Source organism: Apus apus, chromosome 3 (genome assembly GCF_020740795.1).
Source record: "Apus apus isolate bApuApu2 chromosome 3, bApuApu2.pri.cur, whole genome shotgun sequence".
NCBI classification, from domain to species: domain Eukaryota; kingdom Metazoa; phylum Chordata; class Aves; order Apodiformes; family Apodidae; genus Apus; species Apus apus.
In genome coordinates this window covers 91041888-91069051 of record NC_067284.1, presented here as the reverse complement: position 1 = coordinate 91069051, position 27164 = coordinate 91041888, and positions in this window count along the sequence as shown.

Below are 27164 nucleotides of genomic sequence, written 5' to 3'. Positions count from 1 at the left end.
TTACTCCTACCTGTATCACTGGTGCCCACATGAAACAGTAGGAGAGGATAATAGTTGGTGGGCCATAGAAGTTTGTGTATCTTTGTTACCTCTCTGCTATGAGCCCCGGTAAGCTGCACACCTCTCTAGCAAGAGGGTCTGGTCTGGAAATGGGTCCCTCAGTATCCCTGAGAAGGGAGTCCCCCATGACTATTACTGGTTGCTGCTTCTTCTGAGCTCTCATTGTTACACAATGCTCTGAGCGAGCTGCCTTAGCTCTGGCAGCTTATCTTGCAAGGGTTGCTTTCCCTTTCAATCTGCACAACTGTGAAACTCTTCTGCCGGGGCACCTTAGGCTTTGACGGAAGTCTCTTCTTCCTTTGGATTTCTGATTTTACAATATTCCATTCCTCTTTATCATTTTCTACATCATTCACTTCCCTCCTTTCCATTGTTGTTTATGGGGGAGTTTTTGTATCTGCTTTCAGGCTCTGGGTTTGCCTCAGCACGTGTCTGAAGGCTGTTATCTCTCTCCTTTTCTGTCTCCCTAATATTCCTCAGCTTTCTTACTGTCTCCTGCAGTTCAGCAACCTGCTGCAGGTCCTTAACCTGCATACACCTTTTGCATGCAGGACTGCCCTCAGCCCCTGTCCTGTGGGAGAGGACTTGGCATTTCCCACAGTCTGCAGTTTGTGCAGCTGCCTCCTTTGTCACTACCTCTGCCTTGGTGCAGACTGCCCCCGCTCTAGGTGCAACCTTGGCTCTGCGCTGAATGCTCACCACGATGCCCTCTCTATTTGCTAGGATGTGGGCCCTTGAGCCTTTCAGAAGCGCTTGGAGCTCAGCCCTTTGATGGAGAGAGCCCTCCCCGCTTACCTGCTCTGCTCACCCTGCCTGCACACACTGCAGTGCCCTTCGGACGTGCCACACCAGTTTGCCTGCTCTGTTCACAGAGTTCCTGGTGGGGAAGAAAGGGTGACAAAAAGATACGGAACTCCTGTCAGCCGAGATCAGCCACTCCGCTGCAAAACAAGTCTGCTTTGGAGCAGCTCCACTCAGTGACTCAAGCACCATCATTTTGTGGGAGTCCAGGAAGAACCAGCCCAAGCTTGAATAAATGCAGCAGGAGCACTGCTACTCTACAATAGGATTTCTGGAGCTTGCCCCCTCCAACACCTTCTGAAGGAATAAAGCAAGCTGATAACTGAATAATATAATCAACAGCAATTCATTGCCTTGAAGTTTGGTAAATAAGCAGAAAATTTGGACTATGGAGTATTGTACTTTAGAAAAAGTAATTGTATGGAAGCAGACTGCAATTTATTGTGTTACTGAAAATTTTACACACATTGTACTTTATGGACAGGCAGTTAAAATGCTGCACTTCAGGGGATACATCATGATAGCTATGGAGTTTAAAACCATTAATAAGAATTCTGGTCAAAGCAAATGGATTTTGTTAAAACATTTTTTGAATAAATGTGAAATCAATAACCAGGAAGTTTAACTCTCATCCAGAAGTCAATTAAGCACCGTGTTAACTACAAGCAACTTGTTTCACTGAAAGCAATGTACGTTCCAAACAGGTAAAAGATCACACTGCTTTTGCTTTTGTAAAAAACACCAGTGATGAGAACTTGTAACCAGATTTATTTCTTTCTTGTTTTTACAGTGCCACAAGTGTTTTCTTACCACCCTGATACACCCTACCTGGCAGGATGGTGCTATCGGAGGGAGGCTTGGATGTCCTCCTGCACAGTTTTCCTACTGGCAGAACCTTCCCAGTTGTGGCCTGCCTTATCTCATAAATCCCTACACCAGCACAGCCATCTGAAAGAAGTTCTGGGGAGAAAAACTAAAATTTCCCCAATAGGGTAGTGAGGAAAAAAATGCAAAACAACTCCTAAGCAAAATTAAATGTATTTGATATAAATGGTCAATACAGGCTGCCCCACTGTTTGGCTGACACCAGAAGTACTTCTGCCTAATAACAATTAGTAGACTAATTAATGCAGCCTATTTAGAAAAAGCCTAGGATAGTAAATACATGGAAAAATAAAAATAAGAAGTCTATGTGCTTTTAGTACATGTAGCAAAACTATTTTATCCACAGAACTCTAAGGCACTAGGTACCAAATAAAGCTAATCAGCATACAGTGAGTTTCATCTGTATTATAGTTTATAAATACCATTTCATCACTGATTATAATGTTTTACACTTCCATAACCACAGCCCACACAAGTCTCTAATAGAAATTTGCAAATCAACTCCCTCAACCTCTTAACTGAAAAGTGTAATACAGCAAAAAGACCTTTTTTAAAAGAAGCTGAAAGTATTCCTCATCATAAGCAATAATAAGAAGGAACAACCCCCCCAAAAAAAACCTCACCAAACCCCAGAGTTTCTACAGAACTGCCAGGAAGTCTGGGAGAGTACTCACTGGGTTGTGTGACTCCAGGACAAAATTCACCTGCCATCACAGAAGTTTGCATACACTGGAAGATGACTGAAAATACAAAAAAAAAAAAAAAAAAAAAAAAAAAAAAAAAAAAAAAAAAACTGAAAAGAAAAAAAAAGTATTTCCATTCCACCCCAGCACCCATATTCTTCAGATGTAGAAGCAAGTAATCAACAAATTCTGAAAGCAGAGGACACTGCTACATCAGAAAAGGGGAAAAATGAGAGAAATAGTCTCATCCTAGGAAAAACAAGTAAACAAACAAACAGCCTGGTTTACAGGGACTTACAATGGAATTTGCCACAGAAAAGCCAGAATCTAATGTGATTATTCATCTGACATCATTTTTAATTCTACATTTAGGCCCACCAAAGTAATAAAACATAAGAAATCTGGAATAAAACTGCAGGATTAGGGGCTATCTTTTGCATTTATCCTTCATGAGCAACCAACAGTGAATAAAACTCAGGCTCTCCTTATGAAAGAACAAACACAGAATTTAAAAATTAAAATGTTACCTTTAGAAATTCAGAGTTCAGGTCTGATGAGCTGCAGTACTCTTTTCTTTCTGAAAGGTGCTTTGTATCACATCTGGATATCACTAGCTAGCTACTGTCAAGTTGGAAGTATAAAGGGGATGACAAGGGAAATCACAGAAGTGAGTTTTCCACTGGAAGAACATTTTGAACTTGAGCTTGAAAAAGAGGTTTCATACCAGAGATCAGTATGAGTCTGCTCAAAGCATTGAGACAATCAATTACAAATGCAAGTCCCTGAAATACATTGTTTCGCCCTGAGTCTTGTCTTTGAAAAGTTGGTCTCTGTAACCTGTTGGTTTACTACACAACAAAAAAGGTATGCAGCCACCTTCTCACTGTGGGGAGTAGAGGTAACAAACACAAAATTCTTGTTTGGTGAGAAACGGTGATGTTCTGGACTAGGTTTTACCACAATTCAGTATTTCCCTGTTCTCAGCAATAAAACACGTTCTGAATTTTCAGTATTTAATATTGCAAATAATTCTAAAAAAGTATCCATTTTGTGATAATTCAGCAGTAATACACCACAGAACTTACTACAGCTATCAATGACTCAGGTTGATTTAATAAAAAGCTAAAATATTTTCCCTGCTAGTTAATAAGGATTGAAACACCTGCTTCTTCTTGAACAACATCTCCTGATTCCTTTTCTTGAGAAGAATTTGATTGTTTAATTACAAAAAAGGGGAAAACATGAAAAGGATTATATTCCACTCATTTCTATGGAATAGCCTCCTTGATTGTTGAAGCTAGTATTTTAATATCTGAATTACAACTTCCAAGTTTTAGCTTTCAATAAAAAAATACAATCAAAACACAAATATATTACTGAAATATCACTAAACACCCACACTTCCAAGGATAGAAACATGAAATCTCTGGGACTTCACAGACTAGCCCAGACCTAATCTGTATCCTCAATTAGGTGCAATATTGTCTTACATTAAGTCCAAGGGCAAAGATTTACACACCTTAGCAGGTGAACTTCCCATAAAAGCAGAACGAAGTTTTCTTTCCAGTTGCGACTGTGAGGCAAGTCCGCAGATAAGACAGGTTCAACAGCAAACCTGATTTTTACCTAGGCAAACACCAGCCTCTGCAGAATATTAGTGTGATTCTAGAGCAAGGCTACATTAGACAAGTGTCCTTTTCACTCCATTTCTCAGATGTCCTAAAGGTTTTGCCTGCACACATTGTGCAGAGATATCCAAGCCAGCAGGAAAGTTTTACTTGCTTGACATTCAGCCTACAATCACCTTCACTTGTCTGCCTTGCTTAGGCAGAATATTATTTAAAACATATTATTTAAAACAGTTGTCGTGGTCCGAACCTGGTTTTGGGTCAAAGCCACCTTATCTCAGGGCACAACCACCCTGTTTATTGGGATTTTCTGACACCAATTATATATATTCAGAATTATTTGGGGGGGTCTGTCCCTGGCTGGGAGCCTGCTTGCTTCCATCGGATATGTAACCCATTGATAAGCCCCTCCGGGAAGCACGCACACCCACCCACCCACAGATTATGTGTTTAAACTACCATTTTACTGGAAAAATTTTTAAAGTGTGTGTGTGTGGAAAACCTGGATATGTAAATGTACCCGGTCGGTAAAGAGAGAAAAAAAAAAAAAAGGCTGTTATAGTTTGGGGTAGAGAGAGCCCGAAGCCTTTACCCTACAGGGTCGATGAGGTGCGTGTAAGGGGCCAGTTACACACCCAGGGGGAGAAGGTGTTAGAGGTGAAAGGTTTGGATGGTGATGTTGTGCTCACGCCCTCCTGGAGCCGGGGGGTGAGGCGAGTTGTGGCAGCGGTGGCAGATCCAGCACAGGTGGCACCAGCAGCAGGGACAGCAGAGGCTGCAGCAGCTGCTGCCTTCGTCCTTCTGGTGCCTCTGGCAGCCGAGCTGCCGTGTGCCTGGGCACACAGGGGACGGCTCTTTTGGAGTCTGGGCACGGCACGGGTGGCAGGGCCACTTGCCGCTGTTGCCCTGAAGAGCTTTCTTCCGATGCTCTCAGGAGCGCTGGAGAGGTGAGGAGTCTGACACCATTTTCCTCACTGGACCCGGGTCTGGTGGCAAAATCACAGCCTGTGGTGGTCTCAGCCAGGGCTGCTTTCAGCTCGGCTCCTCTTATTTGGTTTTCCTTCTCCTTTCTCTTTTATCGTCTTCCCTCTCCTATGTACCAGCAGCAGCGGCAATTATGGGCTTTATTCATTGATTTGCAGTCCTAGGCCGCCCCTCCCAGGCCTATGTGCAGCTCATGATGACATCCCGTCCACGGCCTCTGCCCCGCAGTATTGCCACCATTTCTCCTTTATTTTTATTTTTTCTGTTACGTTTCTCTATTACAGTCAATTTCAGTGAGAGACATACTTTTTTGGAGGCCAGTTCTCTACAACAGCTACCAAAGATCCACATCCACACTTAGCTTTAGCATCTCTAAGAGCATGAAAACTGTCCTTCTCAGTTAAATCAGAGATCCACCTAGTCCAACACCTTGTCATTGACAGGGGCTGTAAGCAGATGCCTTGGAAGTGGTACAAGAGAAGAGGAACCATGAATTAATTGCAGCATCACTCATGCCTTCCCACTGCTCACGGTGGGGGAGTTTCCCAAACACGTGGTGTCAGTGTCACTGACATCCCTCCATGGATTTCTATTCCAAGAATCTACCCTTTCCCCTGACCTCCCAGACACTCTCTCATTTAGCTTATCCATACCCTTTTGCTTGCTAAGGATTCATTACTACAACTTATTTCACAGCCTAGATTCTTACTAGTTTGCCTTGCATTGGAAGGACATTATTATTACCTCTTGTAATTGGAACTCATTCAATTAAAACAAAATAACTTGCTAATAAACAGGCTACTGCAAAATACAAGTGAATAAAGAACTTAATTAAACCGGTGGCAAACCACAACACAGATATTTCTTGGACACATACCATCCAACCCAGTATCTGCACTTTTGGATGTGAAGACACTTCTGTACTTAATGAAATATATGTGTCAATAAATTTCAATTTATAAAATAAACTGTTATATTAAAAAAAAATAATAATCAAAGCAACACTTAATTTATTTCCTAAGAAACAATTTTATTTTTTTTTTAAAGGGAAAAAATGGAAAAGCTTCTGTGGGGACAAGTTTAACACTTGCAAAAAAATAATAAACTTTCATTCAATATTCAAAAATCAAACATCAAGAGTTCTCCAAACCTCAATATACTGGTAGACAGAAAGGTCTGTAGCTCATAACACAACAAACCAAGCCAACAATTTTTGTATAATAAACCTTTTTTCTCAACTGCCATGTTGACACCAAATTCTGCAGGAAACTTTTTCTTCATCTGGAGGGGACTGAAGCTTTCCACACTTCTGTGACATTCTCAGCACACCAAAGGTTCAGAGCCTCCAGGTCTGGAGCTGGTTGGGGTTGATATGCAGATCCAGCCCCTGCTGGAGGGCTATGGCTATGAAGCATCTTGGCAAAGAAGGAGGTATTTCAGCATGCTTTATAATGAAATACCACCTTCTAGTTTATACATTTATTTTTCCAGATACACAGGTATTGGACTGGAAATTTTCTGCCTCAGTTTTTCACTAAGACAAAGCCTGATTTCACAAGTCTCAGCCATGTGGATAGCTCTTATAAAAAACATTTATGTGAGGAAGTAAAGTATCAGCCCTCCCTAGTGCTTTACTGATTTAATTATACTTTACAAGTATCTGCAGCATGGTGCTAGTCACCTATTGAACTCAGCAGAGCCATGTTTTTGCCAGCAAAAAATAACGTTTTGAAGAATAATTGTGTATTTTTCAAGTACGCTGACTGTTCCTAGGCCTGGGCATGAAGATCCCCAGTGAATATTCAGGCTTTTTCCAGGTTGTACATGTCCAACTGTATGGTTCTTCCCCTTAATAAAGCTTCTCTGGCCCTCACAAAATCACTTATAGGTGTTTTTCACACTTTCTGCCAGAGTCTCCTGCCATTGATAGTGTTTTGGGTTTTTTACTGATTAAAAAACATTTTTTTACCAATTAAAAAAATTATTTCAACCATACCCACTTCCAGCTGAGTATGTCCATGCAGTAGCAAGAAGCAGATAAACTTCCCATACTTCTTTCCCTTCCAAGAGAGGTCAGTGTCAACCACAGCATTGTCCCTTTGAGGCTTTTGTGTTATCCTGTTCAAGTGACTTATCTCTCTCTCTCTCTCTCCCTCATCACTATATGAGTGTGATTTATTGCAACCAGTATGAAAACTGCTTTGGGGCAACTGTGCTCTAAGAGCAGGCTATGCCACCTGTGACATGAAATCGAGACACTTTGAAAACATTACTGCTACTTGAATTAGTCTTTATTCTCATTTCTCTCTTCATCTTCACTTGCAGCAAATGTCATCATCCACCCCAGGCTTTAGAACATTAAATTCTCTGACTTGCATTTTCAATATTGAAAATCTCCATCATATTTAAAGATGAGTATAGGAAAGAACTGAAAAAATGTTTTAATTGTGCTCACTCCCAGGTCAATAATATGGATTGCTAAGGTACCAGGAGAGAAGAGGAAAAATGTCCATGGCTTTTGAATGGTACCTTAGACCAGCAGTCTGGAGTATAACAGTCTGAACACTATGTAGTTATTGCTCTGCCTGTGGAGCTTCATTTCTTTTTGTTTTGGTTTGTTTTTTTTCCCCATCATACTTTTAAACTAGCAACTGAATAAACATCACAGAGTGTTGCCATTCAGGAGCTAGGCCAATTCTACTACATACTACTTACTTCGGTGACATTGAAAGGCATAAGCTATTTGCCCTTAAGCTACTAAAGCACACATGCATACACAAGTGATCACCATTACAGTTCTGACACATCTCTTTATGCTAGACATGGTGAGAACACTGCAGTGACATTTTTTATAAAAGAAATTTGCAAGTTTTTAATTGAATCCACAGGGTCTGATTATATATACACTAGAGAATAGACTTTTACCAAGGGTGGGGGGAGAAATAAAATCCATCAGAAAGCTGAAATTTCAAGTCTGCACCAAAAATGAAATTGTTTTCATGCAGATGTTGCCTGCTGGGAGTTTTAATTAAGTACCTTAGGGGGTATCCTCAGCAGATAACCATGTTCCTTGGCCAGACTGCCTTATTTCCCAGTATGCCCTGACGTTTTTACACTTAACAAGTATATGACCTTCATGAAGTGTGGGATCCTACTCCTGTTCAGAATGTCCATACCGGAGAAAAGTGAATGAGAAAAAAAAATAATAGCTTCCTGCCATATCCTTGCTGGATAGCCAAATAGAAACATTCCAGCTGACAATATGGAATAAAAAGAATTTTAAAAAAACAAACCAAATTGAAACAAACAAACAAAAAAACAACTACAAAAAAACCAAACAACAAAACCATCAACCAAAACCAACCAAACAACCCAAACACTTACTTAGGTCTAATAGACACATAAAGTAGAATTTATCTCACCTAGAAAGCATTCCAGGGTTTTGTAACAACATAGATGGGCCGTGGGAGGGGTGGAAGGAAATCAATCAGATAATTTTCAGATCTCAGGAAAAAAAGAAGAAATAAGATCACCCCAATGCAGACTGCTGGTATTAATGCTTGGACATCACTGAAGTCTTGTTTAAAACATCAGTATCAGTTCTGAGTGTATAGTGTTCCTCTTCAGATGGGTGAAGATTACCCTCAATTGAGGGAAAAATATCAACCAAAGGTTGATTGACCACATATCCTGGTTACTGCACAATCACTTTCTCCCACCACTCTATTGTCTCATCATACAATTGAGATAGTTATTGAAATTAACTACATTGAAGGTCTACTTTCAAAAGTGTCAGAAACAAAATTTGGCCTAGCTTCATATGCCACTGCAAATACTTTATCTCACTCTAGAAGTAACAGTAGTTTTTGTCCAGCCATCTGTACAATACAAAAAAGACTGTTAGTTGAAACAAATACATTACTGTAGCAAAACAATTTCATCCTTGTTCCAGGTTTCAGTTCTGGGAGATGTTAGGGGATTGCATTTTTTTTATTTCTCAAGAAATATTTTATGCATTCCATTCCACATATAGCAGTACTCTGGTCACAGGGGTTAATAACAAAAGTCCACAATTATGGATGGAGGCTCATTTCACAGGCTTTACAGCCTTAGAAGTTCTCCCTGTGGTTGCTCCAAGATTACATAAATATGCTGTAAATGCCCTTGTATTCAAATATACTTCGACTTTGCAGCAAAGAGCAACATTTGTTAAGATAACCATGAGGATGTATTTCAAGTGCTATAAGGTGTCTTTCAAGTTCACACAGAATTATGGTGAAACACAACACACAGAGACCAACAAATTATTTTTGTATATTTAATGATGGTATATTGTTTAATAACCCTTTGCCTCTGTGCAAGTACACACTGCACACAAATACAGAAACTTGCCCATCCAAGAAAAAGAAACTGTGCAGTGCGTATTTTTTTTTTCTCCTGGGAGGGCTAATCAATTCAGTTTGCATGCTCCATATCAAATATCCATAGCAATAAAGTACACAGCTTTAATAGGGAAAAAATATCTGAAGCAATAGGATAATTTTTACAGACCACCTTCTTTCTTAGAGCACAGAAATATGCCCTTGCTAATCCAGCTACAGCAGTAATAGTACCAATACCACCGGTTTTGACTTACGTGTGTTCCCCACTCTGCTTTTTTGCAGGGTGAAATAGTTGAAAATAGCAATGATGAACCCTCAAAAATGGTAAAATGAGAAGGTTATAAGGTGGTTTTCCACATTTTCCAGTTGCAGAGATAGAAATAATTCACAAATTATTTTCACATCATAATAAGCAACTTCCTTATATCAGGGTGATCTTGGGCATGGAGTACTTTAATTGCTACTGTCTAGGCCTGGCTCTTGCTAGTATTTTAGTTTTCTGAGTCATGAAATAGTTTAGCTTAATTCAGATTGCAAGGATCAACGTAGTTACATAGTCTGAAATGCACAAAATAAACAAGATGATCTAGAGGTTCCTGTAGCCGTACATTTTTCTAAATAGTTTTAAAGTGCATTTTACCACATTAATATTATCCAAGTTCTATTTTGGCATCCCTATACTACTATTTATGCTCCTTTTTTTACTATCCACAAGATTATAAGTCAAGAAATACAAAGCTAAGGATTCCAGCTGTTTTGCTGAAACCTCTAAGCATGATGCCAGAGTGCACACTGCTGCTGCAGCTGCTCTGTAACCTCAGGGAAGTGCAAACCCACACTTGAAAGACAAAGGTGACATTTGGCAAACTAGTAGGTGCCTACATAGAAGACAGTAACAAAAAATTATCAATAATCCACTTAGGTACCTAGGACATCAGAATTTTCTCAAAATTCAAGCAAAATCTGAAACTGTGCTACCCTGCAAGCTGATGGCACCACCGCCTTGCATAAGCAGATGCCTAACTGCTTAAATCAGGACCTCACAAAATAGGTGCTCACACACCTGAGAAGTGCAACCTGACAGGCATCCGTAACACACTGAGAGATGTGTGGAGAAGCACTCTGGGTAGTATCCACCTTTTGGGTAAAAGGAGCTTAACAAGTACAGGCCGAAGGGAAGAAGTTGGAGAATAGGTGTAAGCTCCATCCTCTGCCAGGATAGAGCTGCATCACCCACAGCACAGGAGCATGTCCTAGCCATGGCAGCACTCTCTCCTGTTCATACTGTTCACCAGTTGTGGGAGAGAAGAATAAATAACTGATTACTATGACACTAAGCTTTGAATTGTGACACTTGGGTTCTGGTCTTCATACCCCAAAATGTTGCAGTATTATACTCAAAATGAAACAGAACCAGGAAAGAAACAAAAGGAAAAGGAACCACACACACAAAACAAAACAAAGGAAAAACCTAACTCCCCCCCCAAAAAAAGACCAAAACAACAAACAAGCAAAACTATAAAAACAATTGAGGTAGAATACCCCATAAACCAGAGCATTCACCTGCAGGGGAAAAAAAATAAAAAGACTTCAGGTTTCTTTCCTATCTTATTCAGAGCAGGAATCTGGGATTCAAAAGTGAATCATACTGGTGGTTAAAAGCCTGTGTTTCCTTAACAAAGCAATAATACCAAAAGGCAACATTTACTGAGAATGGCTGCACAGACACAGGAACTTGTGACAGCAATGGAGTCTACTAAAAATACCTTTGTTTTTACAGAGGCAATATGTAGGTCCATATACAGATAGTAGCATTATAGTTCTACACATTTGCATGCTACAAAAAAAAGGTCTTAGCTTAAAACCTATAAAAACAGTGAATAAAACAACATCTGTAATTCTGCATCCTGTGGTAGTGTTAGTAGTAGTGTCAGTAGTAGTGTTAGTAGTAGTATGCACAGAAAGGTATTGCTGAATATTCATTGAATATTCATTCCAAGTTGCTAGGTAAACCATCAGCATAGTCATGGGTTACCAAAATAGCCATTACCTACTCATAGAAGCAGCCAGGAATTCATTAATTTCATACACACAGGCAGAAAGCAATCCCTCAGCACCAGCCTTTCTCCTAGAAGAGATTGTCTGAAAATCTGCACAGATGAAAGACACAAATCAGTCATTTACAGGTCCTAGACAACTACTCAGACCACAAAATAACTTTTTAAAAGAGATTGTTCTTTTTAAAGATCCACTTCTGCTTAATGTTATTAATAACTTCACCTTGAAACACTTATTTTTAAAGTATTACCTGCTTCACTCTAACTAACAGTGCAGTGTAGAGCTGGAAGGCTGTTTGGCAGCCCACAGAGTGTCACTTAGCTGTCCAGAGAAGCAGCCCAGCAGCTGCTGAAAGCCAAAACGTGCAGACAAGTAAACACCAAGGAGGCCAATAACCTAGATCAGATGCAGCAGGCACACACAGAAATTCTAAGAAAGGCTGCCCTCCAGGAATGCTACAAAGAAGCAAAAAGCAGTACACTGGAGAAAGTAAAGATTTCCCCTCACAGACACACCCCTGCCCCGTAGCCAAAGGAAGCTAGCAATTGCTGTGTTTTAAAACCAAACAACAAGAGGATACAGAGGAAAGACCTCTTTTTGAAACTCATACTCTTGCAGAACTCCAGTACAGAGCTACAATTTGGACAAAGTGGGTTTGAACACCTGCATAGCATAGTGGATACAACAAAGAGAACTATAAAATGGTAGTGTCACTTCCCCATATCACCACTGATTCACAGAACCCACCACCAAAACAGGCTGAGTACTTAAAAACCAATTCCAAACAGAAAAAAAAAAACAACAAAAAACAAACAAACAAACAACAAAAAAACCCAAACAAACCAAAAAAACAAAAACAGTTTTGTCTGCTTATTGCAAACAGTTTCTGGCATCCCTGTAATGTGAAGGCTTCTCATCTGCTGCTCTGCATTACACCACTCGCTGCCACCTGTCTTCCCATTACTGAAGCACACCATACTTTATCTGCATGAGTTTTCCTTTCCCAACTTACTTTAATTTTTTGGCACCTGAATAACAGCCAGCTCAGAAAGATTTCAGAACATTTTTGGATCCTTATTTAGATTGGAATTTTTCTCTCCACTCAGGGAAAATAAGAGAGAGAAGTGCACCTATTCTATAGAAAAGTCTACCTCTTCCAAAAAGCAGCTTTCTGCTTTGAATTCATATTGCTTTAGTGAGCTATTGATGTTCTCATTAGTATATCTTTCTCTTGACTACACATTTTCCATGTTATATTTTTATGTGAGTAGCATACCTCCTGAACAAATTTGTTCTCCAGCTTGGTTCTGCCTCATAACAAGATCACATCTGCCAGACATACTTCAAGGGGAAGCATTATTGCAACCTTAAATACGTACTATGCAGACCAAACACCAGGAAACACTAGCAGCAATCACACAGCTCTTCCTCTGTGTTACCTTTTTCCCCATCTGCTAGTCCCCTTTTATCTGACACAGCTGCAGCTTCTCTGAATGAAAGTCTTCTGGAGCAGCCCCAGTCTACAGACCAGCTGGAGGCATCGGCAGTCCCAGCTAGTAGGCAGAATAATAGATTGCTTATGTAACCCCTGAAATAAGGAGGAGGGGCAGAGCAAGCAGAATGTGTGTGAGGACAGAAGCAAATGTCTGCATGGAAAAAAGATGGTTTGTGGGTATCAGAAGGGGCTGTAGAGCAAAAGTTTTGAAACATAGTTGGAGGAAGCTTAACTCACAGATCTCAAAGGTCCCATTAAACCATGTGATTTCTATCCATATCTTCCTAAAAGCTGTATTACCTGTTTTTATATACTCAACCTTTCCTAAAATACCACTAGCCACACCCCCACCCAGCCTTCTGGCACTACACCAATCCTTCCCATACCCACTTGTAGGTCCTGTAATATCCAGACTATTCCCAACCATTATCCTGATGCCAGGATGTCCTGAAGTGTGTCAATTCCACAGGATCCTGAAGAACACAGAGTCTAGTCAAGACATTGGCCAAAAATACTGTGCTTATGAAAACAAGCAAAAAGATAAGGATGATAGAGATTTTAGACATTTGAATCTTTTCCTAATTAGACAGGAGATGCAATGTAAACACTAAGATGTGCATCACTTTGTTCACCTGATAAAACAGGTGGTGGTGCTTAGTAACTAGGTTTTCACTGCATACACAGGCAGCTGTACATGTTCTGCTGTATGTTCACTTAGGTAACTGACTAATTTAATGTTTGAGTTCTTTTTTTTCTTAACAGAACTAAATGTTAATTACAGTATCTTACTACCAACTGCATTTCATTTATTGGAAAAAATAAGATAGATTAAATACACTAACAATTGTAGGTTAAATAACTTAATCTATTTGGATAATGGTTTAATTTACTAGACATAGAAAAAAACACATTACATGCTTTGATTGTATGTCATGTCCATATTTTGTCATGACTTGAGGTAAGTATTCCATTCCTGACAGCTAGTCACAGGGAATTATTTTATCATTTGAAGCAATATTGTGCTGGAGTCATAATCATATAGAATAAGTCGCTAGCAAGGGACAGGTAGACATTGCAGATATCTAACGAGTTAAGCTCATTTGCTTTAAGGTAGTAGATTGTAATAAGCCCTTTTTACCTGCTGATGGTAACTTGCCATGCTGAAAGATGCCTTTATTTCCCTTATGAGTGGGAAACAAAGGTTTCCTGAGATAAATGAGCCAAGCAAACCAAGAGAACTACAGAATTGAAAAACCATCCATTACATTGTAATAGTCATGAATATGGGCAAGCAATAACATGAAAGTGGGAAGAGAAACCCTTCCTGGATGGTTACAAATTGGATATGAGTTGATATCCTACAGAATGAGCCATGAGACTTTCTCCGCTTTGTAATGAATCCTTTCCACAAAGGTCTTCCTCAGTCTATAGCTTGCTGGGGGGTGGGGGGTGGAGGGTGTCTCTTTGGAAGCAATGTTCTTCACATTTTTATATGTTTACCTGTTATAATGCACAATCTAGCAAAAACTACAGTTTTCTCACTGCATCATTTAGCTTATGATACTGAACTTCAGAATGAAATCCTAATACTGCTGGCATGATGATGAGAGTTTTGCCACTGAAAGAGTCCTGCTTTTATTTAAGATAAACTGCCTATTGTAGTTTTTGTGTTCACATGAGTATTCAGAAGCCTTGCTTCTTTTTATGATTTAAAAGATGTTCCACTTAGTGAAGGACACAGTCTTCTCCATCAAACTGCATGACTGAAACCTCATTAAAAGGTAAGTCCCCTTTCAAAAACTGAAAGAAGAAATCAGTGCGATGTGCTCCTAAGAAGACTTCAAGTCTCATTTCAAAAAACTGTTCTAGCTGTCCAGCAGTCAGGGAAGTGAAACACAAAATAAGGCAAGCTACAGGGGGTGAGAATCTACTTCACCTTCTATATTTTTTAAGATTTTAAGAACAGGTTAGAGAGGTGTTGGCATTCAGTTGAGGTTTGTGAACACTCTTCCAGTTCTGCATCTCTGTGATCCAGGCACCCAGCTCACTTGTTTTAGCAAAAAAACTTTGCCAGTTTGATAAGGACGGTTTGACATGTCAGAATAAAACACAGTAAGGAAAATAATAAACCGTCTAAGGCTGTGTCATCTTCATTGCAGTGCAAATAATTTTGACTTCAAAGATCTTCCTTTTTTAAATATAATTTTTCATTTTATGAATACGATAGGAATAAAATAATATTTACATAGCTTTTATAATTGATTTTCAAAGTGCAGGAGAACAATACATCTGAGAAGAAAACAACAATTCTTTTATTAAAGACAAATATCTCTGTTTAATACAAGTTCCAACAGTACCTCTTTAAATTCAGTTAAGCAGGTCTGGTCTCCTGGGACTTAACGAGAGAAATGTTCTAAGGATCCTGTGGAAACTTTTATTATCATAGCATCATATAATATGCTCAGTTGGAAGGGATCCATCAGGATCATTGAGTCCAACTCCTGTCGCTGTGTAGGGCACCCCTAGAATCACACCACGTGCCTGAGAGCATCATCCAAATGCTTCTAGAACTCAGGCAGGCTTGGTGCTGTGACCGCTTCCCTGGGGAGCTTGTTCCAGTGCTTGACCACCCTGTGGGTGAGGCCCTTGAGGCTTCACTAATAGAAAGCTTTAACCATGTAGGCAAAACAGGACTTAATTAAAGACACTTTGTAAAAGATACAAGCATATGCAAAAGAAAAAATGTTCTCAATTTTCCACTTTGCAGTAAGTTGGTATCCTAGAATTAACATCTATATTACAAACACTACCATAAAACACCATAAGCACAGTAGGAAAGAGGAGTGCCATAGTTCTTGTTCAAAGTGGCTTTATATGAGGTTCCTTGGTTCACCACTGATGTAAAGAAAACTGGAATACACACAGGATTTACTAACTATTGATATCCTAAATGACACTCCGTTTTCCAGGGTCTGTTATCTACTGTGGTTGCATCCATGTTTTAGAACATGGATGAGATTTCTATCTTAGTTCCTTAAACTCTAACATTTGGCTTCAGGCTCTCTTCTGATAAACTGCTTCCAGGTCTGGAATAGAGTTCTTGCTTGCAGAATGCACCAGAGCAGCTTTTTTTCTCTTTTAACAATTCACTTAATATACTCCACTTCAGAATCCTTTTTTTTCCAGTCTTACCTCTATCAAAAATCCCCTTCTAGTTTATCCTCTCTAGCTGATGTAATGATCTTGTCTTATGCTTTCCAAGGATAAAAACAACTTGCTTTTGGTTTTTTGCCCCTTTTAAAATGTCCCTCCAGAACAGGGAGTCAGTATCATCTACTCAGTTTTGTAAAATTGTTTGCAAATTAAATTTTGGATACCACCAACTTCTTTGAGGGTCAGGCTAACTCTGTACTTAATTAATGCTGCTAGCCAAAAGAGGTTTCTTCCACATAGATCTCTACCATTAGCTTGAAAACTGGTCCATGCAGCTGGGCAGCTGCTGAGATTTCTTTTAGAAACCAAGAGCAACTGAACATTAAAAAAAAATGCAAACTCAAACATTCCTGTAGTCTAGTTTAAGATTCCCTACACAGAAGAAGTAATTTATCTTGGCATTGCCAGCATGCTGAAATCAACCTAAACTCAAACCAAATAACCATTTATTGACAAAGCTAAAGAGGTGAGATTTACAAAATATACAGAAAAAAAAATAGAAGACAAAAAGAAAGCTTTCTGCTTCACTCAGCTCTTAAAGGTCACATGGAACCCACTGTTAGACATTCAGGACTCAAGTCCCAGCACATAGCTGTTTAGCACAATCAAAGGAAATATTTTTTTTTAAACAGAAGATTTGATTTGGGATTCTCTACTTTCTCTTTCTCCCCAGCCCCTCAGACCTTCTCTTGCAAATCTCCCTTTTCCCATCACTTTTTCCTTCCAAGATGTCCTTTGATCTCCCATCCTGTACTGCTCCCATCTGCTTTGGAAACGCTGGTTTCCCCTGGGCATAATTACATGCGAGTACCACTTGCCCAAATGGCAAACAGCTTGTGACTGGTGTGGTGCTGGACAGACTGCTAGCCCCTTGTGAAGAAAAAGGCCGGTCTTGGCAGTTTCAAATCCTTATGTGGATCTTCTTCCAGTTAGTCACTTACATTCTTTTATACACAGGTAACCTTACTAATCATACTTTGTACCTTGCTGGGATTACTGCATCAAATTACTGGATTTTATTCACAGACATAATAGCAACCAATCACTTCAGGGTAATAACAGGCCTCCACTGACTGCTTCCTATGCCAATATTTACAGTATAATTTGACATTTGAATTTGACACTTTTAAATAATAATACTGCTTATTACAAAGAGAATTATCATAGTATTTTACTACTCATTTGTTTTAGTGATTGTCCATCTCAATGCCAAAATCTGAAAGAACCAGTTGACATTTCTAAATCTTATAGGTTAGTAAGGATGACTTTCTCCTGAGAGAATGTCCCTAGAAGCTGGAAGTTATCAGCACAATAATGTATCAAGTTTTCTTGGAACCACCTTCTCTGCAGGAGAAATAATTCCAGGAATTTCCAATAGTGTAAAAATAAAGACCCATTTTTCACATGGAAGTAAAATCCTCCAGTGTTACAGAGTGACAACTGCAGTAATGGTCCTTCTGCCTTTATAGTTCATATCACACATAAAAGCAAAATGAGATGACTGTGTAGAAAAAAAAAAAAAAAAAAGCCCACAGAAAATTTTAATTATCTAGGCCTGAAATGGAAGGATATCAATTGTAACAACTAGAAGCTTTACATTCTCACCCACAATTAGATATAGATGTATCACAGTTAGGTTGAAATACAAAAGAAATAATTCTACAATGGAAAACAAACAAACAAATAAATAGATAAATAACGCTAGTCACAAAAAAACCCAAAACCAAAACCAGATAAATTAAAAAAAGGAAGTTGTAATCAGTCCAACCTGAGTGGGTAAGTGTGTAAGAATCCATAACAGAACAAAACCAGCTCCTCATCTTCTTAGGCATGACTTATCAAGCAACACCATAAAAACATTAGAAAATGGAAAGGATTCTGTGCAAGGAAAAATTAAACTCATTGAGGAATTAGAGATATCAATTTATAATATGAACATGAGGACCTGATCCAAAAGCCACTGTTGTCAGTGGGAACATATCTTAAAAGGGATGACCTAAAATTATTTGTGCTTTGCTTGCTATCATCCTGTGGTAGCAGTATACACAAATTTTAGAGGCAAGCAAAGGTGAGGATAAACATTGTATTTAACTATAAATATCAGCCTGAGTATGTGAAAGCTTTATTAAAATAAATTGTTGGCAAGTTTTGGATGATTCAGAAGAAAAAGAAATGGCAATTTAGTTCATTAAGAAAAGTCTCAAAATGTAAATTAACTATGTGGCAGCATGTTTGCTGGTTAGACCCAAGTGAGGGACTGGTAGACAGTGTGGGAACTCTGTTCCACATTTGCTAGACAATCCAAGCCAAGTTATTTAGCTCCTATTTGTTTATCCATCTGTAACATGGGTGTAAGAAAAGTTATTTCCCAGATGGCAGCATGGTGAAACTTAATTGATGTTTGTAAACTTCTGGCAGAGTCTCCGATGAGAGGTGAGCACAAAATAATATTACATTCACCTTCTGGGAGCTCCTACATTTATTTCATAAATGCAATAAAGATAAATTGAGGGTTACAAGAAGACAATTATTAAAAATCTGCTTAATAATTAGTGAGTTCAAAATGCGCATTCTTGTTCACAGAATACTAATAAGCACTTGTACATGAGTGTAGAACAGACTTGAGTAATGGCTGTTTGGCTGTTTTATATTGTGAAATAATGCATACATTGTCCCCAGAAGAAAGTAAGAAAATTCAAGTCACCTTCCTCTGCCTTGATTTCAATGAAATGATCAGACAGACTCCAAGCCAAAAAAAAAAAAAAAAAAAAAAAAAAGAGAGAGAGAGATTAAATATGGTTATAGTATTTTAAGTTACCCTCATTGCTGAGCAATTGCAAATTGCAGAAGCTCTTTATTTTCCATCTCTAAAACAGGACATGGGAACTGGCACCAAAGGCCCAAATTCAGAAAGCATTTTCCACAGAATGCTGTCTCCAGCAGCGAGCAGCACCATATGTTGCTAGATGATGTTCCCTTCCTACTCCACAGATTAGATATTACTGCAGGATTCTGGCTTACTTTAAACTCTTTTTCCTTTTTAAACAGTAACTTACAATTCTGACTGCTCATGTTACCCATATAAAATCCTATCCTTCTCACTTCTTGGTGACTATATCATTCTATAGCAGGTTTCCACAGCCAAACGAAACCTTGGGCAGCAAATCACGGAGATAGTACTACTGTCTTTCTCACTTCCTTTTTCATCATGGCTTATTTAACTGTTCTCTAGCAGCATGATGGCAGAAGATGACAGATTCTCTTGGACTGAGTGTCCCTACAGTGAATGCAAATACATCCATTTTAGACATTGGTATCTCTGGGTTTGTCTTGCTTGCTGCAATGTGTGAATGCTCCCACATCCCTTTTCTATTTTCTTACTTACCAAGTTAAGAAAAATAATCCCATTGTCCCCAGGTTGATCCTGCATGGGCCAAAATGAGATGTTTCTTTAGCATGGATACAGCTATGCAGTTGGTATAATCTGTCTCCTTCCTACTTTTTCTTCACATTCTTTCATAAAGAGAAAAAAATCCTCATAGCAAAAGTTTAATTGCAGGTATTAACAAGAACGCTTCCACTGAAAGGACTAGCCCCTTTCTTTGACTTGCTTTTTCAGGCTTTCTGCAAAATCAGGCAGATGCTTCCACTTGATCTGAATCCAAGTCAAGCTTTCAAAAAAAATCTGCATCCATAGTCAGATTTCATAAAACAAAAATTTGGCGATCATTAAGACACAGATAAGCAATTCTAATAGGCCAGCACATAGCACCATAGTTCAAGGCTAGAGTAAAGATTAGCATATATGTCTTATTTAGAAGATGCAGTTTTGATTTACTTAAGCAACTTACAGTTGTGAGTTCTGTCCTGAGAGTTTAACTAACAATTACTAATGCTCCCATAAGGAAAGTAGCCATGATGGAATGAGGGCCATGACTACTGAAAACTGTATTGAGGAACACAGCTACTTAACAAATATTAGCACTAGACATTTTCTAAAAAAGTTACATGAAAATAACTCTTCATGCAGACAGTACAGCTATCCACAATAATGAATGCAAAACTGAAATAACATTTCTGATTTAGAAGATACATTATAATATTTGATTGTAAGGCCCGATAGTAGTTTTTCAAGCCAGGATTCCACTTGCACAACAAGCTGTTAAAAATACATTTGAAGTGGTGAGTATTTATCTTCCTTTATTTCATTATCCTTATTTTCTTCTGGATTCTCAGAAACTCATTTTTCATTTCTAGGTGACAAGACTCCCTCTATTAGCTCCCACTCCTTCCTTAAAAAAAAAAAAAGTACAGCACACAACAAACAAAACAGAGCAGAAACTGAGATCTAAGTCAGTAACAGCCAACACCCCGATGCAAACACAGACAGTACTGAAGAGTCTTCCCATTATGAGCCATATAAAAGGAACTAAGACCAACTTACCTAACTTCAGGCAACTCATGCTGTTCATATATAGAGAGATTAATCTCCAGAGGATGATTCACTGTCCCTAACATGTTCCTAGATGACTGAAATTTGTTGGAATGGATCCAGGCAGAAATCTACCATCCACCTGCCTGCTGTTCTCAACTGGATGCAGCAGGTCTGCTCTGGAACTTTCATGGTTTGACTCAAGATCAGCAATTGAACCAGTGACAAGAATGTTCTCTATCCCGTCCCCCCTCCCCCAGGTAGGAAAAGGAGAGAGATAATAAAGAGAGAGACACTTTCTGGACTGAAAGCTACACTAGACAGCTTTAATTGAATACTAATTATAAAAGAAAATATGTACAATTCCCACAGCATCTCTTGAACTGTGGGCAGCTCCAAAATGTCCCAGAGTGCTGCCGGAGAGAGCGGCAGAGCAGACAGGAGCTGAGGGGAGAGTTATGAGGGTCAGGAATGCAAAAATCTAGGGATCAATGGTGCTGGATGGACAGGGTCCTCCCCTGATGCCAGCCATGGATGGAAGAGAAGGGAAGAAGCAACAGGAAGGAAGTTGACTTCCATGATCCCTGACCCTGTACCAAGATTACATAGATATATGTATGGAATATCTCTGGCCAATTTTGTTGTCCCTCTAGTCCACTCCTCCCTAGTGGAGGAGGAGTCACAGATACCACTCTTCTGCTCCTGTAGCATCTGAGGCCACAGAACAAAGCATTTCTGATATCTCAGCAGTAACATAAACATTCCAGTATTATCGGTCCACTAGCTGGAAAACTTTCTGCTAGTTAAAAGGGAGTTTACTGAAAATAAATAAATAAATAAATAAATAAATAAATAAATAAATAAAAAGAAAGAAATTTGGCTTCAGCCTGGCTTAAACAAGGACAAGAACATAAAGATATGCTGTTAATGTCTTCACATTTCTAAAGAACAGAGACCAAGTGAGAGAGTTTTTCTAGATCTGGTATTATGCACTGAAAGTAAAGATGGTTTAGATCCATGGTGCAGGCCCATAACGTTTTTTAATGCTGAGTGTGGACATCATTGTTTCCACAGCATAGTTGCTTTCCTGCTGCCTTCCCTTCCTGCAATGACTTAGGCAAGATGTGACAATAAATACAGGTGTTTTTTTTTTCACATAAATATTTACTCACATTAAAAAGAATGTATTTCATAATATTTTGTAGTTGTTTTCTAGCCACCTTCCACAAAGTCCTGAGACAGTTAACCAATACAAGTGAGAATGGAAAGCTAGGTCCAAAAGGAATTTCATGACTGCTACTAGAGATGTGGATGCACCCGTCTAACTAGGAAAACAAATAAAACCATATGACTTAATCCATCCATTTACAGCTAAACAATAATGTTCAAACTTATGTATTTTGAAGATCTTTAGTTTTTCAAACAAGCATTAAAAATAAGATTTTCATTGCATAGCTACTAAGCCTGAAGAAATCACAGTCTTGCTGCAGAAACAGTAGAAATGTGGCCAAGTAAATTGTTTGCTGCAAATTATTTATTTAGCTGCAAACACAGGCTAAGTATTTATTTGCCACAATTCACCGGACAATCTCTTAGCACCTGAGGGAAGCTCCTACTGTAGATATTAAATAAGTATTAATCCAAGCTTTGCCTCTAATTAAATGTCATTTAAGTTATCTTATGTGCATTAAGGGCAAAGGATGATACGGTTTTGACTTCAGATAATTAGACACCCTCCTTTAATTATGTCTCAAGATGGACTTTGATTCAGAAATCTCATGCCACTGTTAATGTTTCAGTCTCCATGATCTGTCTTGGAGAAAGATACTATTGTTAGCTCTAGAAATGTGATTCATGACATTGGGGGCGGAGGAGCAGAATTTTGGACATCCATTTTATAAAGCACCTTATTATGGAAATATCCCAAGACAGTGTATATCTTAAAAAGGTTAATACATAAACTCTGCTGGAAGCAAAATGTATGAGTCTTTCTGTTACATGTTTTAAAACATTTAGTGAGAGTGCTTCTTTAAGTATCCTAGGGCTGATTACTTTCAATAATTAGCATAATAAAAATGAGACTAATTAACCTTGTATTCAACTACACCACTAATTTCCTTGATCTTTTATTTCTAATAGACTTTTAGCTGACCAATTATTCCACTTTAATAATGTTCCCAAATTTTAACTTTTCACAAAATACATCTTGTTATCTTCTCAGACAGAACTGTGCTTCATTTTCTTCCAAGTTAGATCTGTCAAATGACTTTTACCTATTAAGTTCCATACCTGGACCTGCAGGTCATGCAACTCTCACTTTAAAATCAAAGGAATACCAGAAAGTAGGTTCATGCACAGTTCTGTAATTTCTAAGCAGATGCAAGTGTGAGCATGTTTTATCATGTTTGCTTGTTTGTTGTTGTGCAGGTTCATAGGCCATGACCTATCCATGTCTTTTTGAAGAGCAAGATCAAAGGACTTTCCTACTCATACAGGTCCTTTATGTCATCCTCACCACCTCAGCTACTCTGACTTGTGTTCAGTTCCTGAAGGGAACGTTACTATCAGTAACCAACACACTTTCATGTAATTTTGCATATAATTTTGTAATCACCTATAAACTTCTAGACCTGCTAACACTCAGCTTTGCCAAAGCAAGTACTGCAGATTTAAGCAGGAGACCAAATATATGCCACTGTCTAGTAAGTGCTCTCCATGCTGTTTGTGGGAAGACAGTTTATTTAGATTTTATGCTTTGCTTTACTGTTGTTCTCTTCCAATTCCTCCCTTTTCCCTCATAAAGCTTAATGAATGCATCCATCCAAGAAATTTTAATGATATAACATACAGTAACTTCATAGCATAAAGCAGGTTACTTTCCATGTTCATGAAATTATTGTATATTAGTGGTCCTAGATCATTAGGTAGCAGCTCTTGAATTCAGAGCTAGTCACACTGCCACCGTCCGACAACAGAAGTCTACTGTAATTGTACATACCACCTTGTGAAATCTGGTGTTGGCAATTCTCAACATAATCAAAAACCCACAAATAGTAAGTTAACTGATGCTTAACCTTAAGATTCCATAGAATCCTAGAATTCATCATTTTCTCTTTTAAGCTAAAAGTTAATTGAAAATCTTTTTATCTCATAAGATCTGAGTTCATTTTTGCTAAGACTCAAGTCTTCTTTGAAAAAAAAAAAAAAAAATTCTTACTTTCCAAATACCATTTAAAAGTAAAAATTTCTGCCTGTGTCATTATTTTCTATGTTGATGGATCTTGTTCTTTGGAGTCTGTAAGTATGGATTTGGATTTTTAGCATCCATCTCATAACTGTGCATGAAAGTGTATAGCTCACAGACAAACAACAGGAACCTGCAGCAACTGTTGTGGGACCTATAGCACAAATCACCACCTGCCTCTAAATTTGATAAACCATTTCCTGAGATAGTGTTGTGTTATAACAGCAGAAGACAACTCCATAATATCTTCCTAGTGTCTGAAAACCTAAAAGGCGGACCCAAAATGCGCTGGAGTCAACACAACCTTCTGTGTGTTGCTAAGGCCTGAGACATCCACCTCCAGCTGAAAGATTAAATAATTTGCATTATGGATGCAGACATAAGCTAACAAATTACATATGCAGCAAACTAAAGAATTAAACTGATTGCAGGCTGCCACTACCTGATTTGCCTGGTTGCAATGATTTCTTATATGAACAAACTGTAGGTGCAAAAATACCTGTGGACAATAGCAAGACACATAAATGAAAAGCTAACTTCTGTTCTGACAATGAACTAGACTCTTCAGCTACTTTACAGATATATATTTTTCAATTCCTGATATTTGCTCTGTTTTTGTAAAATGTACTAGAGGTATGAAAAGCAAACCTGGGAGCAGCACTACGAACTCGCAACCATTCAGATTCTGTACCATCCAGATTAAAACCTGTACCTATCTGGGTATGTGCATTTCATGGCATTAACAGTGAATGAGTAAGATGAGAGAGCCTCTCTTCCATGTTGTTTCAGCTTGCATGGTTCCAACGCTCTGGAACATTAAAAACAGCAAGAATAAACAGTGTTGGGCTAAATCTAAACACCGAGAGCACCACAGCAACAAATATATTCAGTATTTACCTCTGACAGGCAGCATCAATAACCAAAGCTGCATGCTTTAACTTCTTAAAACATAATACCTTAAATGCTTGAGATGACCCCATAATCCATGCCTTCTCAAAAAAAGGGACTCTACAACCACCACTTGAATGCAGCTGCTATTATTAAATAATCTGTCTTACTTTGACCTAGCAAGTTGTTACGACAGGCATTTCCATCATCCTAACACTTTCTGTGTAACCACACTGACATTGATATTTGAACATTTCAGACTCACCTTTGATTTTCCTGAGTGATTCTCAGCTTATCTAAAATTCCTGTGATATTTCCTTGAACTTCCTGTAAAAAAAAAAGGACAAATTTTGAGAAACATTGAAATATCTTTTAGTATATAAGAAAAAAATCTGCAGTGATACTAATTGGCAACATGTCTGATCAGCATTTAAAATACTCTAACACTTTTTACTCCATTAACCTTGACATAAATTATAGTAAGTAGTTCCTGTGTGACAGGAGTTTTAATTTAGCACTACATCTCAAGTTACACATCTTTGAGTCTGACATAGAGCCTCACTTCTTGCCAGCTCTTGTACCCTGAGGGAAACTCAACAGACAGTAAAAGCAGATCTTACCATGTAAACCAGGAAGGGTGTTTATAGCATTACTTTTGCTATACCGATTATTTCAACACAAGACAAAATTCTTTCAGCATAGATGTCCAATTCTGGTTTTGAGATTGAGCTGCTAGATGAAACTCTGGATGCAAAGAGCTTTGTACTTCATATTTGACTAACATTTGAAATTATGCTCTTTTGGCAGCTAGCACAGCACTTCAGATTTAAGATTGTGCAGCAGAATATAATCTGAACCAAAGATTGTTTTATTTAAACTATTACTCACTTTTCCTCTCTCAAGACATCTACTAATCCTTACATTTTTATGAAGCCTTTCCAAAGTCTTCTTGCTGATTTTATATGTTGGAGTTACCTACCACAGGCTTTTACCTCATCCCATTGCATTCAGCACAGTTGGAAGCAGTGACCTTTTGCAGCTTTGATTTACATATTTAGAGCAAAGTACTCTAACAGCATTCCACAGTAGTTTAAACATTAAAAAAATAATAATTAAAAAAAATAAGGAGTGTGAAAATATATCCAGTATTTTTCCACTTTCTAGCTAACTAAACACAGAAAGCCTAATCTAGAACTTGCTAAAGCCAAAAAAGCATATTTCCAGTGACTCAGGATAAGATCTAGTGAAGTCAATTTGTGTATAAACACTTTTTATTACATCTGAACCACAGTGGGTTCTAAGGAAATAACTTCTTTATATTTGATCTTGGAGAAACATGTTTGATGAGTTGATTTTCATAGTTTCAGTCTGAAAAGGCAGTAACAGTTAAATCAGTTAAATTGTCACAAAATATTCCAGCAAAAGCAACTGCATCAGACCCACTTAGCTTTTAAAAAATGCAATCTGTGTGGGAAAGAACATGTTGTACTTATGTAGCATTATGAAATCATGTTTTTAAAAGAATATGGAAATGCACTAGTTTAATTAGATTGCTCTTCTTAAATGATAATGGGCTTGCCCTTTCAAATGAGGGGCTTTAAATGTTGAATCGCTGTTACAAATACTAATAAAAACTCAGTAAGTCTACACAAGCATTAAGCTAAAGTATGCTTTGAGGGCCAACTCTCCAGTGGCCTAGAGGGGCCACTCCATTTTCCCTCGTGTCTACTTAGGGACCATCAAAGGTTTCCCTCCCTTGCTGATATGGCTGTCTCCTACAGGAACAACAATACAACATTGCCATCTGCTGACTATCCTTATTCATTACAGTACAGACAAAGCCCAGCCCTCCAAAAAACCCTCTCCAGAAACCAGCAATTTATATTTAAAGACTTTCTGAATATTCGTATGTGATTTTAAAAAAAGCAAAGAGAGGAACTTCTCAGAGTGGTTATTTTTTTTCAGAGGGCCAAATTTCATATAAGCATTTGTTATCCTGCTGTGGGAGCATATCTTACAGAGGACACAGAGGAACGCTTCAGAAGGCACCCGGAGCCTAAGCTCTCCTGCTTGTAAGCTAAAAAAAAAGGAGTTGTCATGACTAATTTCTGCCATTCGTTGTTTTAATATCTTGATGCCAGTAAATCTGCCTAAATTAACAAAGAGTTCACCTCCTCTCCCAAACTTCTGACAGTGGTAGCCTGCTCATTGCTTTAGAAAAAGTGATAGACTTCTGTCTTGTACTCTTTAAGTAGCAGTGCAAAGGGTTAGTTGAAAAATCTGGCAGAAGAGACAACGATTTTAAATATTTCATTCCATTAAAAGCAGCCAAGCACAGGATAATAACACAATGGCTGTACCTGAACTCATTAAGAACCAAATACAGACTTTGAGCAATTTTCGTATTATAT